The sequence below is a fragment of the Anguilla rostrata genome, chromosome 16 (genome assembly GCF_018555375.3).
Source record: "Anguilla rostrata isolate EN2019 chromosome 16, ASM1855537v3, whole genome shotgun sequence".
In the NCBI taxonomy this organism is placed as follows: domain Eukaryota; kingdom Metazoa; phylum Chordata; class Actinopteri; order Anguilliformes; family Anguillidae; genus Anguilla; species Anguilla rostrata.
The window spans coordinates 28,023,506-28,039,963 of NC_057948.1; the positions used below are offsets into that span (position 1 = coordinate 28,023,506).

The 16,458-nt window shown below is 43.4% G+C and overlaps 2 long non-coding RNA genes across 3 annotated transcripts in view; both read left to right on the forward strand.

The window, feature by feature from the left end:
- Positions 1–7,451, forward strand: part of LOC135242282 (uncharacterized) — an 80,214-nt gene extending 72,763 nt beyond the window's left edge. For both annotated transcript variants that reach the window (XR_010326298.1, XR_010326297.1), the window contains exons 3-5: positions 2,434–2,601; positions 6,161–6,218; positions 6,400–7,451. This is a non-coding gene — a long non-coding RNA (uncharacterized LOC135242282). The remainder of the gene's footprint in view (positions 1–2,433; positions 2,602–6,160; positions 6,219–6,399) is intronic.
- A 10-nt stretch (positions 7,452–7,461) lies between these two features.
- The window catches only part of LOC135242281 (uncharacterized), a 50,568-nt gene continuing 41,571 nt past the window's right edge, over positions 7,462–16,458 (forward strand). Inside the window, exons 1-2 of the long non-coding RNA XR_010326296.1 lie at positions 7,462–7,576; positions 8,534–8,601. This is a non-coding gene — a long non-coding RNA (uncharacterized LOC135242281). The remainder of the gene's footprint in view (positions 7,577–8,533; positions 8,602–16,458) is intronic.

A 16,458-nucleotide genomic window follows, 5' to 3' on the forward strand; every position in this document is an offset into this window, starting at 1 on the left:
CGGCTATGTGCATGACAAATCACATTATTTCTATAACTGATCTGAATAGAATTCTTTCTGCTAATAAACAAAAACAGTGATTGTTATTAGACTCTGTGACATTTTATGTGTGTGTGTGTTATTGTGTGTTCGTGTGTGTGTGTGTGCGCGTGCATGTGTGTGTGTGTGTGTGTTGCTTTCTGTGACTCTACCGAGGCCAAGGATATTTAGCAGGAAGATCAATACTAGGCTAAATGGTAATGACCATATCCCAATTCAGCTCTGAGGGCCTGGGGAGAAGGGGACCTGCTCCCTCTACCCCCCACCCCCTCCCTTTTTACTGTTGGGCTGCAGCAGCAGGGATCAGGGTACCGCAAGCAGGCTAGTTAGATTTATTTTAAAAATACAGCCACTCTGAACAATAACTTACATCTGTCTAATTGCCCATTGAAGGACAATGACATCTGACTTTATATAATATCATGATACTCCTGGCCCATAATAATGCCACAATTTTATATGTTTACCTATGTTCATCCTCTTGCTTATCCCATGTGCTCCGTATCCTGATTTTTGATGTAAGAACCTGACCCCCTTCAACTGCACCCCAGTTGTTTTGTGTGGGATGGTACCGTCTAGACTCTAGAGGATCTGGCACGATATGCTTTTCTATAATAAGGCCCGCAACTCCCAGAACTCCCAGGTATCTATGATTAATGGCAGCACATGAAGATGAGCTATTAAAAACGGAGGAAACACCCTATCCCATGATTATATACAGGTCTTTCTTCATAGTGCTCTGCATTATGTAGCTTGACGACTGTGCTAATTGTGACTGCTAAAATTACATGTGTACGTGCACTTATGAGGGCATTTTGTGCAGGGAGATCATTTCGTAAAATTCTTTAAAAGTATTTTTTCTTTTATTGACCCCTTAACATCCGCTATTTTCATATTTCAGCTAATAATTACCAAACTGCAGTCGCTTTGCTTGACACCCGCAGATATTCAGATAGCATGCTTCTGTCAGGATTTAAATGAAATATTGATCAGATTGAAGCTTGGGAATTCTAAAGAAAACAATGATACAGCCTCCGGAACGCGTGCATATATTTTCAGGCTTTGACAATACGTGTTATTAAAATATTTTGTCTTTTCGTTACAAAAAAGCTTTTTCCCCTACCGTTTAACATGAGGGCCAGCTCAGTTTTCCAATCTTCTTTTTTTCAGTTGTAGTGTGCTAATGTCATGATTTAAATGAAGTATTGATCAGTTTAGGAGGGGAGAATAGGGAGAGGGAGAGAGAGAGACAGATTGTAAGAGAAAGAAAGAAAGCAGGTATATCGGCGTGGATTGCACACAGAATGGGAGATTCGGAGCAAAAGGAGGAGCTGATTTCAAGACCGAGAAACAGGAGTTCACAGTTTTGCTTTTTTTTTAGCTGGGAAAGAGGGAATCTGTGGATCTTTGTTACACAGAGGGTAAAAAGGATTGGAAGTGATCGTTTTGCCTGTCAATGGACTACGATTAAATGAGGCAAGGAGAGGGAGGAAGCATTTGGCTGTGTCCCTTTTTTTGGATTTCTAAACTCCTATTTTCCTTCACAGTTTTATTAATTTCACTAATGGATTGTCATCCCAGTTTTTCTGGGCCTCCATCTTGGCTCTGTGTCTTTCTTCCTGCAGTGTTGAGCCAGCACGGGGATATATGGGGATTGCAGCTGTTACATTGGGCACATACATGTGGTCTGTCTTTCTGATCTTTTTTTGTCTTTGTCTGCCTTCTCTTCTGTCTCTTTCACTCTTAGTTTTTACCAGAAATGTAGCTGGTAATCGTGTAATGTCGATCAGCATTATTTATTAATGTATTCACTAGTCTGCCATAGCGGGCTGACCTGCTGGTCAGAAGTCTCAGGGCTAAAGAGGTTATCCCTTGTTTTGACCCAGAGACAGAGGCACATGCAGTGTTCTATTCCTCCCAAAATAAATAGAATGTATCTAAGCTGTGAGCCAAATTGTTTTCCTTCACTGTGTTGGCTGCCATTTGTTATTCTGCATATTTTTAAGGATTCTGTATAAATATGCCTTTTTTTAAAACCTGTTTTTCAATGCCAGTTAACTGACCTTGTTGTATTGCTCCTGTTTAACGTGTTGCAGCACAGAATTATGTTGTGAGAGAATGGCCTGAAAAGTGTTCCTCTGTGGCCAGTTATTTCAGTCAGTGTTTCAGTGAAAGTTACTCGTTTCGTTTTGGTCTTTCATTCTAGTCCTTGCTCTTCAAAAAAGTGTAATCGATGGGCACCACATTCCTATTCTCAGGACATTTTTGGTGACCGGGCCAGTTGGCGGCTTGGTACAGCGCTCAAGGTGTCGGTTGGGAGGCAGAACTGCAGTTTCCTCAGACGGGCGCACAGATCTTTACAACGGATTGATTTTCTTTCTCCACCGCTCTCAGCCTTCTTACGTGGTTCGATAGCCGGACGACCGGGAACACAGGATCTCTCAGCAGCGCGGAGAGCTTGGGCAGAGCCAGCCAGAGCCCCAGGAAGGACACATCCATCTCCTGCGTCTGCGGAGGGACCCGCACGCCGCACGCAGGCGGACACAGGAGCCCCTCGTCCAGGTACACGATTTACGGTGGGGCCCAGGCGTTATGGGGCCTTACCACCTCGTTCTCATTCCCATTCTCCCGGCTGTTGTGCTTTTGTGTCTCCGCCTTGTCTACAGCGGGGAGTGTCCATTTAACATCTTCACCTTTAGCATTCTCATCCTTACTTTTTTTTTTTTTCCAGTGTTACATGGCGTCTTCAGAGCGGTGGCAATTAGACATTTGTAAATGTACGAGGGCTGTGTTGAAATAAGTGTAATCACGAGTCGTGAGCCGGGGTCACAGAGCGCAAACCATTATTAAGCGTCTGTCGTGTGCTTTTCGTGCCAAGTGTATTAATCTTTCCTGTCTCGCGCATGTCACGGCTTACTGGATTGAGTTTATTTTTTACCTTTACATGTTCAGTAGTCTCCCTGTTTTGATTATATCGAATGCTGCAGGTTTAGGCTCTCCTGTGAAAACACACAGGCATTCTTGTGGGAAATTGAACATCTCTGGCATTTATGGCATTTATTAAAGAGAGGCTGGACGCATCACCTTCCACACTCCTCTCATTATGTCACAGTGTACACTGTGCTGACCCTGACCCCAGGAACGCGCTCCTCTCTCTGTCTCTGCAGTAGCTTGAGTGCTCTGGGTTAACATTGCACCCCACAAGAAAACATGATTTGGCCATGAGAACCAGGTGACGTGGTCTGTGTCTCTTAGCTGGGGTTTGAGTGGACTGATTAAAAAACAAGATGAACTAGTTGTTTTATCTACTCTTTATTTTTTCATAAATTAGTGTGCGGCATGCCCTTTGCAAAACACTTGTTGGGATCCATTGTTTTGAATTACTTCTGCGATACAGACAACGTGGTCACCAACATTGGTGACATAGAAGCCACCATACCATACAATTCTGCTCAATAGAAGATTATAATGCGCACCATGTTGTGTGTGGGTATATGATCTGTTTAAGACCAACCATGTGTTTCTTACAGTACCTGGCAGTTACCCACATTGTTGGATGTGTGTAGGACAGCTGGGTATGAGGTTTTTTTTTTTGGACACACCCTGGTCTGGAGTTTAAAAGAGACAGGTGTTGCATTCCATCTTCTTTATTGTGGTAGACCTGCATGCTTCTGGCAGGTGGAAGGAAATATGAGTCTGCTCAGGACGTCTATTTACCAAACAGAGCTGCCTAGCCAGGGCGTGTGGGCAGCCCGACACTCAGACAAAGAAAAACTATGGCTCAGTTAAATACTACTGAGGTTTATGAGACATTTTTCTTTCACAGGTCAGAGTCTTTATTAGTTTTACCCCCTTTCTAGAGGAAACTGTGACTAGTAGACAAATAAAACCCAGTTTCCAGGTGCACATCCGGATGTGTGTTTCAGATACATTTGCTACACCTGAACGTGTCTAAAAGAGCACTGCACCGTTTGCACTGCACTTAACGCTAATGTGACACAACAGAATTTTAAGCAAAATAACCTTTTTGTGCTTATTGGTATTTAAAGATATAATCCTTATCTGCCATCTTGTGTAAGTTCATTTAGTTATCGAATAGGAAAAAAAACAAGCTGTTTTCTGTAAATGCCTGCTGTATGCTGAGCACGTTCTTTCTTTCCGAAAGGCATAAATAGCTAAATGTATGATATATTCTACTGAGCAGCAATTGGTTGCCTGTTGCTTAACAACAGAAATGTGCATGTGCACATGAAGTGTATAATTCAGACATTAGTTAAATAAAGGCCTGGATTCAGTTAACATTTCCCCCTTTAAATCAAAATGAACTGTGAGTATTCTTTTTTTGTGTGAATTTGAGTGAGTCAGCTATTGGTTTGGAAAATATCTGATTACATGGATAAAACATTTAAGACTAATGGCCTGAGACTATACTGTTCAGGCTAGTAGAAACAAAATATTATGTTCCAAGCAAATGTTGATCTATAATGTCAATTTAAATATACTGCAATATATTTTAAATAAATTAACTTTTTCAAACTGTGACGATAAATATGCAGAAATAATTTGTATATTTGCCCATATATATATATATGTGTGTGTGTGTGTGTGTGTGAAGCCTTGCAATATCCTGATATTGTATTAATATAGCAGGTATCAATATAATTTTACTATATTCTACTTCTGTCATAGCATATGACATCACTCATTCACTATAATGGCAAGCAGTGTACATTGCTTTCACGGTGACAGAACTCACCACCCCTGGCCTTCCTCTACACACGTGTGGCATGTACTCCCCATAAGAATAGTTGCTGTGTCTTTTAAGATAGCTCAGGGATTTGTTTTTTTTTTTTTTTAACCTCAGGCTTCAGGTAGTAAGCAGAGTTATAATTTGCCCGAACCCTACATGGCATTAAGCTGTGAAGGCGGAGAAGGTTATAATTTCTCTGTGAAATGTTTCGATAATAACTGGTTTTGGTACGGACAGTATGCGTTGCGCTGTATGTGTCAGGGCCCTGGGGTTCCCAGCAGGCAGTGTATTCGACACCCACTGGGGTCTGACATCTCCGGGCATCAACACCCAGTCATGGACCAGCAGCGTTGCAGAACTTCCCTCAGTCCCTGCTCTGACCTCCAATGGACGTTGCAGTCCTCACATCGGTGCTGTTTTACTGACCTGCCCCCACTGAATTTATATCATTGAAACACACCACACATATGAATTATAAATGGCACATTATAAATGGCACCAAATCTGTTGAAGTGAATACGTAATAGTAGTCACTTTTTGGTGAGACATAGAACAGATCATGCTCTGAAATGAACTGCAGGAACTGCTTTCCAAACACAAAATGTTCAAATTGAAGACATTGTTGATGCTAAAGTTAATAAGCTCTTTCCTTGTACGCAGAATGACTGAAGGACTACTGAAATATAAAGATTTCTAAAATCTATATTTCTGAATTTATCGGAGGATGAATAAAGTAAATACGTCCTTGCCTTAGAAAAGTAACTTTTAACTTTAACAGAGGATATAGAATATTGGCTGATATTCTCTTATCCTGAGGGCTGTTAGAGTAAAATAGCTCTTGCTGTTAAGAAAACAGAGAATGTAGTTAAAGAGGGCTGCTGTGGCATTCTGTTTACAGTCTTTTTGTACCATTGTCACATGATGTGAGCCAGTACCGCTTTCACCTCAACACTGTGAGTGTGTGCGGCTGTTACACTTTGACAGTCTGTGTGTCTGTGTGACTGTTACACATCAGCATAATGTGTGTCTGTGCCACTCTTACACATCAACATGCTGTGTGTCTGTGCCACTATTACACTGAAACAGTCTGTGTGTCTGTGCCACTGTTACACAAACAGTCGGTGTGTTTGTGTGACTGTTACACATCAGCTTAACGTGTGTCTGTGACACTCTTACACTGAAACAGTCTGTGTCCTGTTTGATCTTGCGTATTTCATGAATGCACATGAAATTAAAGTAGCTTTCATTGCATTATATCATTGGATCAGATGAGCCATCCCACGTAAAAAAAAGAAAAAAACCACATACATTGAACTGCATGCATACAATATTTATTTATTTCTATTTGTATTCTGGTCTTTCCACTGATAGGCTGCATATACACGGCAGAATAAGGGAGAGATTCTGTGAAGCACTGCTATGCTCTCGCGTGAGTATCACAATTTCATATAAGCACCTCACATTTCTCCATTAGGCTGTAATGTGATTGCATGGTATAACAGTATAACGGTCTTCCCTCTAGGGATGTGATGGAAATATGCATGGATATAGCTGTGGGTCTGCTGGATGATAACAAAGGATTGTTTTTCTTTTTCCTTTTTGCTTTGTAGGTGCATACTGATGTCCGGATGGCTGAATTTATGGTGCCATTCAGGTAAGAGATTCAAAACCCATCACCCCTGCCTTACCCATCAGCCCTTCATTCCAGTGGGTCACTGCCATGCAGGTGGAGAGAGCAAGAGTGTGGAGCCTCACTCTCCTAAGATGGCTCCCCAGCAGAGTGCGGCAGCTCCAAGGTGGTGTAGTTAGAGAAGAGGTGTCCGATCACCTGATGGGGTCCTATCCCCGAACACATCAATGTATGGCACACCAGGGCTCATGTCCAGCACCCAGCAGTGTAGAAGTGAGCTCATACCACCCAAATTCCAGATGGATAAGGTAGACCAGAACCTTAGATTATCCACTGGAAGAGAGGCAGCCATGCAGGGGACAATTTAAGTGACTGATGTACACACACATAGTCTCACACCCATATAGTACCGTTGTCGCACAAAAATGAGTCCCGGTTGTCCAGATCCTCTCTGCCTGGAACTTTTGAGGATTTCCTCTGTGTACTTTGGTTTCCTCCCATACCAAAAATACATGTACGTCAGGCACTGGCCACAGAGATCTGGAGTTGGTCTGCGCTGTGGCTGCCCACTGCTCCTAAGTAACTAGGATGGGTGAAATTCAGAGGACAGATCACCCCACAGTCGATAAAGTAAGTAGCTAACTAACTGTGTTATCATCAAGAGCCATTACATAATTTAGGAAGGTAGAGCAATGTACAGAGCAATACCACCTGATTGGTCCCTAGTATTAGGGATGCACTGTTTCACTGGTTAAAATCCTCGGATCCACACGTGTACGCTTCTTTTGGCTTCTTTCTCTCTTCTGTCCTCTTCTGAGAAAGGGTGGTGACAAGAGTAACCCAATGCATATTTCTTCCTGCCTGAAAATGCATCTAAATTAAGTAGGTTTTGGTCTGTAATGTATTAGGCAATAGGTTAGTTGGAGCATTTTGGCGTGGGTACGTGTTATTTTCCAGGTTATTTTTCCCACTCACTCCAAGTTGCCTTCGGTGACTTTGCCCACTGTTGTCAGTGTGCTCTCTGCTTTAATGACGAGCAGATTACTGCTCTGCGACGCGAGGCCGCGGAGTGGTGCTCCATCGAGACTGGGAACTGCACCCGGAGAGGACGCGCATCAACACCTCACGCACACGACTGCTCTCAACGGGAGAACGAGGTTCGGCCCCGCTGGCGTCCGATCGAGCGCTTCCACCGTGAGATTCACATTGGGCTTAGCGGTCATTGTCTGTGCGCACTTTGAACCTGAGATTCCAATTTGGTTTCATCTGTTAGTTGTCACTTAAATCAGACATGAGTTATTTCATTATGGGGAGAGTTACTTTTTCATCCTTGGTCCACCTTAGCCAATCTAGATTGTCCTTGTCCTTGCAGTCAGCCTATAGGGAGACTACTATCTTTGCAGCGAAGCTGCTGTTGGTGTAGTAAGACTAGTTAAGCCTTATAAATGTGACCTTGTTGGTCCAATCTTGGGTATTTGTGAATTTAGTTGATAACGATCATCACCGTGGGCTAAATCTACCACATTGTTGGTTGTCTTATAATTAGTCAATCATAAATATTCAGCAACCAAACTTAGTCCTAAAATTTCCCACTAAATTTCCTCAGCGATATCTCCTCATTACCAGCCATTGTTGCCATTCTGAAGGTCCCAGCCAATTTCACCCAACGGATATTTTTATGCCTAGAGCCAACTGTGGTTTACCTACCAACGTTGGCACATAATGGGATGTACCTAACATGTCTGTCAAAAGCCAGCATTGGCCGCAGATTGGTATAGTGGGGTGGCACTAAAATTTTGTTGCATTGTTTGCCATGCAGAAATCTAGGACCAGATTGGATGTGTTTGGTTGGGTCATTGCTGGTGGCCAACATGGATGCATTCCTGTTGGCATCAGGAGTAAGCCTAATAACTGATAACAATCTTTACTGTGCTTTTGACCTTCTGTCCCTCTAGTAGGTATACTGTTTATACAGAAAGACTGCTGTACATTATTCAAAGTTCAGAAATGACTCAAGAGCATGAACATGAGCTAATGAAATACCAGTCAAAAGAATTTATGCGAACCCCAACATGCAGTCTCCTTGCTGACTGAATACGTGTGTGTGTCCCTAGGCTGTGGAGTGGGAAGAATTAAACTGGTGGCCAGTTTGAAGAGGCGGTGAAGCTCTACCAATCAGCAGGTAGGCACCAGCATACATGGACTGTGCACGTTCAACCACGTCCACCAACCCCATCAGTTGATCCTCAACTCCGGGGCATCCCAAAGTTCTCTCTCCAGAGTGGGCCTCACCTATAGCACGCCCACCAGGAGAGACCCCTGTAGCTCAGCTCCCTGATGCTGCTGTTGCCTATCATCCCCTGACAGTTACTGGTGTTCTTCATTTGGCTGTAGCGCACAGCTACTGAGAGCTCCCTCTTCGGTTTCAGATGGCTGTTTTTGAACTACAGAAGGCCCTTTTGTATCTGTCTGTTTTTCTCAAGTCTCTCTACAGCAGAGTCACTCATTATGCATGTGCTGCTCAGTCAAGGTGCCCATCCTATCCACCATATATGGGGCAAATTTGGCATCTCCAATTCCATCAAATTTGGAATGTCCAGTTCATGAACTATATACACGCAAGGAGAGTGAAAGTAATCTGCGGTTCTCTTCCAAAACATGCGTCAGCCAGCTGCTGGACACCCATTCATATGTGGGCCACGGGCACCCAGACGGCCAGCAGGAGTCGCTCGAGCCGTGTACCATATATTCTCTCCCAAAGCCAAATGTGCGCCCCTCCTGTGGGGCTGCTGGCCACAGTCGGCACCGGCACAGGCCTGATTCGATCCGTGGTGCCATGCGTCGCTACCGGCAGCTTTACCAAGTGAGCTGCCCGACAGCCCATTGGAACAAACATGTCGATCGCTGCGTTTGTCAGACATGCAGTTATGCTGCCCGTTGAGGTGTCCACACCCACAGATGCCTGCTGATGTAAGAAGAGAGAGGGGTCTGGAATGACATGGTTCCGTCCGTATGGGGGTGTATCAAAACCTCTTCCTGGAGACCCCTATTTCGGGTGTAATAATATGGAGTGTCTCAGGCAGAAATGCACCCCCCCGCCCCCCATAATGGGGAGATTTTTACATGCTTGTGGCCGACACGCGGCCCCTGGCAGATGACGGCTCGGACCGAACGAGCGGTGAATGATTGCTAATAAAACATTTGATTGAGAGCCAAACAGAGTGAAAACCATAAACAAGCTGGACTCCGCTCTTTAATTTCACCATCTCCAGAGAATTGGTTTCGCTGTGCTGCAGAGTGAGTCACACACACGCTGCAGCCATCCGTCCACCTCAGGACTGGAATTTAATTTAGTGTGTGTGTGCGTGTGTGTCCGTGCGTGTATCTGTTTTGTGTGTGTGCATGTCTGTGCGTGCACATATGTGTGTGTATGCATTATCTATGTTTTTGCATGCTATGTGTGTCTGTGTCTTTTTTATGTGTGTTTATGTGTATGTATGTATGTGCGTGCACGTATGTGTGTGTGTGTATTACCTATGTTTGTGAATGCAGTGTTTGTGTTTGTATGTTTTAGGCATATAAATGGAGAACATGGGCATAGTAAAGTGTCAGTTCATAAAAGTGGCATCCAAAAGGTACAATCCCTTCATTACAGGAAACAAATTTTTCAACAAGCACCTAAGATGGCCACTGCAGGAAGATGCATCTTATTGCATGAATGCTAAAATGTCTGCAATTAACAGCTCTGCTTTTCTTCCGAATGTGTGCATTTGGCTGTGAAGCGCAACGCGGTTTTATTTAGCCGCTACGTTGGTGTTGTCTGAACACTGGATCCTGACGAAAGGTTAGCCGTGGAGTATGCTCTGTATCAGACACAACAGAGCGCTAATAAAAGGGCACCTCTTGTGTAGCTCATTTCCTTCGGGGAGCCGCAGTGATTTTTACTGCTTTTCTGACAGCAAGATAAAGCGCTCGTCCAATTAGAAAAATATTTGGCCACATATCTGCTGGAGGTTTTGCCATTTTATTTTTGAAGCCATTTTATTTTTTGACTGTGTACTGCTTCGTCTGTGTACCTTCATTAGCCACTGCTGTATATTTTTTATGCCATTCATTTGCATTTGTACGTTAAGTAGCGTGTGATTCTCAGCATATTTCCTTACAATTTCAATTGCAGGCTATTAATTTGAAGGAATGGTTTTGTTACAGTTGCTTAACTGGGATGCGAGGAGATACGTACTCGTGCTTAATTTTTAACCTCCAAAGCTAGTCCCCTTCTCGGTGTAAGAATAGGGTTTTTTTGAGTGCATTAAAATGAAATTTGCTCTTGTTGTTGTGAAAAGAGGTGCACGTTAAAAATAATTGGATGTGGGAGAGAACAAAGGGGCGCCTCCCCTTCCTTCCCTGCACACCCGGACAGAGTGTTAATACCAAGCCAGCTGCATTGTTCTGCTGTCTCCCGCCTTCCCCCCAGCCAGACACTCAGCGCTGGATAAGTCACTTTTAATGTCTGATAATCAAGGTGAATTTTCAAAAAGCTGCCATTTTCAAATGATGGCGTATATATTATGTGGGGGACGGGAGTGTGGAAGGGGAGGGGCTCTGGCGGGCGAGCGTGAGGGCAGCGTGCAATCACAGTGAAAGAGAGACACCTAATGGCCAAACGAGGAAGCGCAGGGCAGGTTTGCTCTCGTTGCGGATGTAGGGGAGACGGTTGTCGGTTTGATGTCGTTCGCGCGCATCGGCGGTGCGTAATTTGCTTTGTCTCTGCCTCTCTTAAGTTCTGCGGCAACTCTGGGCCTGGGGACAAAATCACACGTTTGGTTTGCGGCATTGGGGGAGAGATTGAGCACATACATGGCCAATTTAGCTTTTTGCTTTAGCTTTTGAGAAAATTCTGTCTGTTTTAGTCTCTCTGATGCAGTCACAAACAATCTGGATTTTGCGCAGGTACACACAGACAGAAGTAACTCCTGCTGAAGGTTTCTGGAGATGGCCCGTGTAGACAATGCAGATATATTGTGAGAATTCGTTTTTTGCCAGAACTGTAAGATACAAGAAAACGGCATTTCACAGCACCCCGCATCGATGCTTTATGCGCCGCGTGAATTGAAAGCCGAGGCAGAAGGCTGTATTACCTGGACTGGGCAGGATCCCATCGCAGGCTCCGTGTTGCTGTGCTGTGAGTAATCATAGATCACTCCTCCACTCAGGCGCACCACACAGCCCAGCTCCGCGGTGCCTTCGCCACGCGCTCATTTTTCATACCGTATTTCCGAGAGTGCGGCACTGCGCATCGGCACCGGCAAATACGCAATACGTTAGGATGTGAATGTGCGGCACGTTGAATATAGGATGTGTGTATATACGTGTGTGTGCGTATACATATTTATACATGTACAGAGAGAGAGAGAGAGAGTTAAAATGCAAAAGTATTGTGACAATGACTATTTTTGTTGTGACTCTGTACTCCAGCACGTTAGATTTGAAATAAAACAATGAGTATGAGGTTACAGTACAGACTGTCAGATTTCATTTGATTGTATTTACATTCATATCAGGTGATCCTTGTAGGAAGTACAGCCCCTTTTATACATAGTCTCCCCATTTTGGGGGAACAAAAGTAATCGGACAATGGGCTGCTCAGTTGTTTCTTGGCCAGCTGTGTGTCTTTTTAATATTGGTTCATGCTCAAGGAAGCTAGTAAAAAGGTACAGAGTTGATTCTAGGTCTGTTGCAATCTTTCAACATGTGGACCAAATAAGTCTCAGTACTAGCAGGCCATCCTAAGGCTGAAAATCGGATCAGAGACATAACCAAAAGTTTGGATGTGTCAGAATCAACGGTTTGATACATTGTTCGGAAGCAGTAATGCACTGGTGAGTACAGCAATAACAGATGACCTGACCCCCCACAGAAGACCACTCTAGTGGATGGCCAAAGAATAGTTTTGATTGTGAAGAAAAACCTCTTTTCAGCTGTCAAACAAATCAAGAACACTCTTCAGGATGTAGGCATGAATATGTGAAGGGCTACCGTAAAGAGAAGACTGCACCAGCAGTGTGGAGGGTTCATCTCCAAAATACAAACCATTGGTAAACCTCAAGAACAGCCAGGTTAGAATTTGCTAAAAAAAAATACAGTAAACAACTGGAGTTGTGGAACAACGGCTTATGGACAGATGAGACAAGTATTAACCTCTATCAAAGTTATGAAAAGAGGAATGTGCAGAGAAAGAACAGAATTGCTCATGATCCAGAGCACTCCCCCACCTCATCTGTGAAACATGGTGGACGTAGTGTTATGGCTTGGGCATGTACAGCTGCCAGTAGAACTGACTCGGTTTCTTCGTTGATGATGTGCCTACGGCAGCAGCAGGATGTGTTCTGCATTGTACAGAAGCATCTTATCTGCTCAGATCCGACCAGATGCCTCAAAACTTATTGGACAGCACTTCACCTTGGAGCAGGACAATGACCCCAGACATACTGCTAAAGCAACCAAGTAGTGTTTTTGTGCCAAAATGTCAATCACTCGTCCTGAATCCAATTGAACATGCCTTTCAGTTGCTGAAGACAAGACTGAAGGCAAAACATTCGATAAACAAACAGGAACAGAAGATGGTTGCAGTACAGGCCTGGCAGAACATCACCAGGGAAGATATCCAGCGTCTATGGGTCACAGATTTAAGGCAGTCATTGAATGTAAAGGATTTGCAAACAAGTACTGAGTATGGCTTTATTTCAGATTTTATTAATTGTCCCATTGCTTCTCTAAAATTGGGGTATGTAAAAAAAGGACTGTAATTCCTACACCCCGATTACCTGATGTGGATGTAAATATCCTCAAATTTAAGCTGATCATCTGCACTTTACCCTCATTTCATTGTTTTATTTCCAATCCAATGTGCTGGAGTATAGAGCCAAAGAAACAAAATATGTTACTGTCCCAACACTTTTGCATTTAACTATATGTGTCTATTATAGGTATCACGTTTGCTCATAGTAAGGTTCATACATAAATAGCATCTTTATTGCAGTATAGCACAATATGCTACCCTTAGCTTACCAATGCTTGTACTGGCAGAAAGATGGAGTATCACATATGTCCAGTAATGGTGATTTTGCTCATTGAGCTAATTTGATAGTTGACTCCAGTTTTCCAGGCGATTTCATTAGTTAGATGTTGGTCTCCTTATATTCTTAAATATGTAATAGAATGTTCATTCTCAAATTACAACTAATTTACTAAATACTACCGAAGTCATTTTTCATTCTGTTGCAATAACTTAACGTTTACTTGGTTGTACCATAGAAAATGAACCGTCAATTTTAAATTTATGAATGTGTAGCTGCAGCTTAAAATTGCTGCTAGCACCAAACATCATGTAAAAATTTAACACAGTATAAATGTTGATTAGATGTACCAAGAAAATATCATGCGTTTATCTTTCGAGAAGAGCCTTTGGGGCCATCAGAAGTATTAAGTCCAGGGTGTCAGTTGGCACAATACAGTATGTATCATTTACCCACAATCCTCTTACCATAAACAGTCTGCTGTGAGTTAGCTTCAGGGTTAGCTTATTGCATGAGTTAAAACTGGTCCAGTTTGTCTGTTTTGTCACTGATGGGCTCAGCTCTGGGGTTTCTTTAATATGTAGTCCTCAGAGAAATGCCTTAATGCACCTAGAAAGAAAAAAAATCTCAACAGTTCCTCTTTTGCTTTGATGAGAACATCACAGAGGAAGCATAATTCTGTTTTAAAATGCCTTTCCTCTGTGCTGTGAGTGCAGAAAGCCTCACTCAGAGGCATAAAGGCCTCTGTAGAGTCGTTACAAACAATTTTTTTCCCTTCCACAAGTGCATCGCCTGGTTGTCAGAGGGATATCTTGTGGGCTTTGTCGGTTGTGTTGTGGGAGTTATGATTCAATTACTTTTGTATATATGCATTGTGTAATTAGAGACACGATCTCCTTGATTTACATGCTTTTAATGACTTTTTCCATTACTGCCCTGTTGTCTCTCTCCTGAACCTTCTGCACTCCACCTTAGCTGTTTTCTATTTACAATATTCCTTACACCTAACAGAATTGTAGAAATCTTATCTATAAGGCCATGGCTGCTGAGGAGTTCATTTTTCCCTTCATGTAACCCAGAAAGCTGTGCATTCTATACCACATTTTTAAATATCCCGATAAACAGAAGTATTAATCTGGAATACTTTTTTCGACTGACTGTGTGTGCTTGTGTGTTGTATTGGTTTCAACATTGCCATGATGCTGCAGAGCACTTCAGTACGGAATGCAGCATGATAGAGTGTTCGCTGTTTTCCTGAATTTCTTAGCACGATACTTTCTTCTGGTCTCGGCTCTGCAGGCCTGTGCCAGTTCTGCTCTGGTCCCCCATCTGTAGGGCCTGCACCTAGAATCATATAGTGGCCTGTCATGTGACTGACACCATCCTACAACTGCCTAGCCTTGTCAGGTAGCCTTCAGCTGCGACACATCTCTCAGCACGTTCGTTGGATCAGGTGCATTGCGATTACAAGTTGCCTTGGTAACCGGTACCCACATCTTGGGCCTGATCTTGGAGAGCAAATGAGCAGAGTGAAGTAAAATATCTTTCAGAGGGTTATAGCATCACTATTCTGGTAGTAAATCTGACCGTTCCCCCCAAACAATTTGTCGAACTGCGCCGCGGCAACAAGGCTGATCGACAGGGAGTCATGATGCGACCCCTTTTCAACCTATAATAGATCGGTGTTTGGTATTCATCGAATTACTGACGTCAAAAAAACTTTCATTTCTGCCTCAGTAATCGACATGATATCGATTATGACCGTTGTTGATTAGAGATTACACAGCTGTATGGGCCCAGTTTTCTGTAAACTGTACGTCTGATGTTGTACGTCTCCATTTTGCATTATGGTTGGGGTTGCAAGAAAAGGTTTTGCATTATCTGTCTTATGTAACAGTTAGCAATGTTTTTGTAACATTACGTAGTACTGCGCTGGCAGTTTAAGGGATAAATGCTTTTTTTATAACTGACAGGATAAGTTATTTTGAAAATGCTGAAAGATTGTTTTTTCCTTCTTTTTCATTAGTATATTTGTTTCTGCCATTACAGCATATTAAGTGCCTGGGCATTTCTGATACTCTCATCCTCTGTGAGGCATCCAGGAGACAAATGTTAGAATTCCCCAGACATTGTAGCCGAGTGCCGCACAGGGAGAGATGCGTGGGGAAAGCTGGTGCCAGGCCAGCGTGTTGATGTCGGAGGGTCCTGGCGGAGTGCCAGTCTGAGCTGGGTGCCCACAGGGAGGCAGTGTGTGGCCGGTGCATGGCGCCGAGGAGGCGCGGGCACCGGGCTGTCACTGCAGAGCCCGCCCTGGCGTCATAGGCCGTTCTGCCCCGTGACAGGCGGGCAGGGTGGCAGCGTGGCAGTGACGTAGAGTACGAGAGCAGAGAGAGGGGAAGTCAGGTACTGCGTCTGCTGCATCACATGTCATTTTATATCCGCGGTGGTCAGAGTGCCGGGTCTCCAGACATCGTCACAGACTCATTTTGATTTAGCACTGCAACGTTAAAACAATTTCTTATGCATGCTTAGGAAATGTAGACAATACAAAAAGCTAATTTTGCACTCACTCACACTCACTGAATTTTATTGTATTTACTATTTGTATATTTTTACAGCAAGTGTACTCATATATGATGTTTACATAAATGCTTACAAACATTTGTTCAAATATATATGAAAAGAATCCTGATATTGGGGTGTGTATTATAGGAACAATTTTTTAAAATTCTGTGATTGTTTCCTTCTCTCTGACACTCACTGCTCTCCCCTTTCCCCCTCTCTCCCTTCTCCCCCTCTTCCCTTCTCCCCCTCTCTACGGCCTCTTTGTATCCTTAAAATATTCTGCACATCCTGCAGCAGTTCCGCATGACAGACACCCCTAATATAATCTGTGTGTCTGAATTCTAATTTATATCGTCAGGATAAAATAAATAGTCTGCAGTTAATTACGTGGAGCCCGC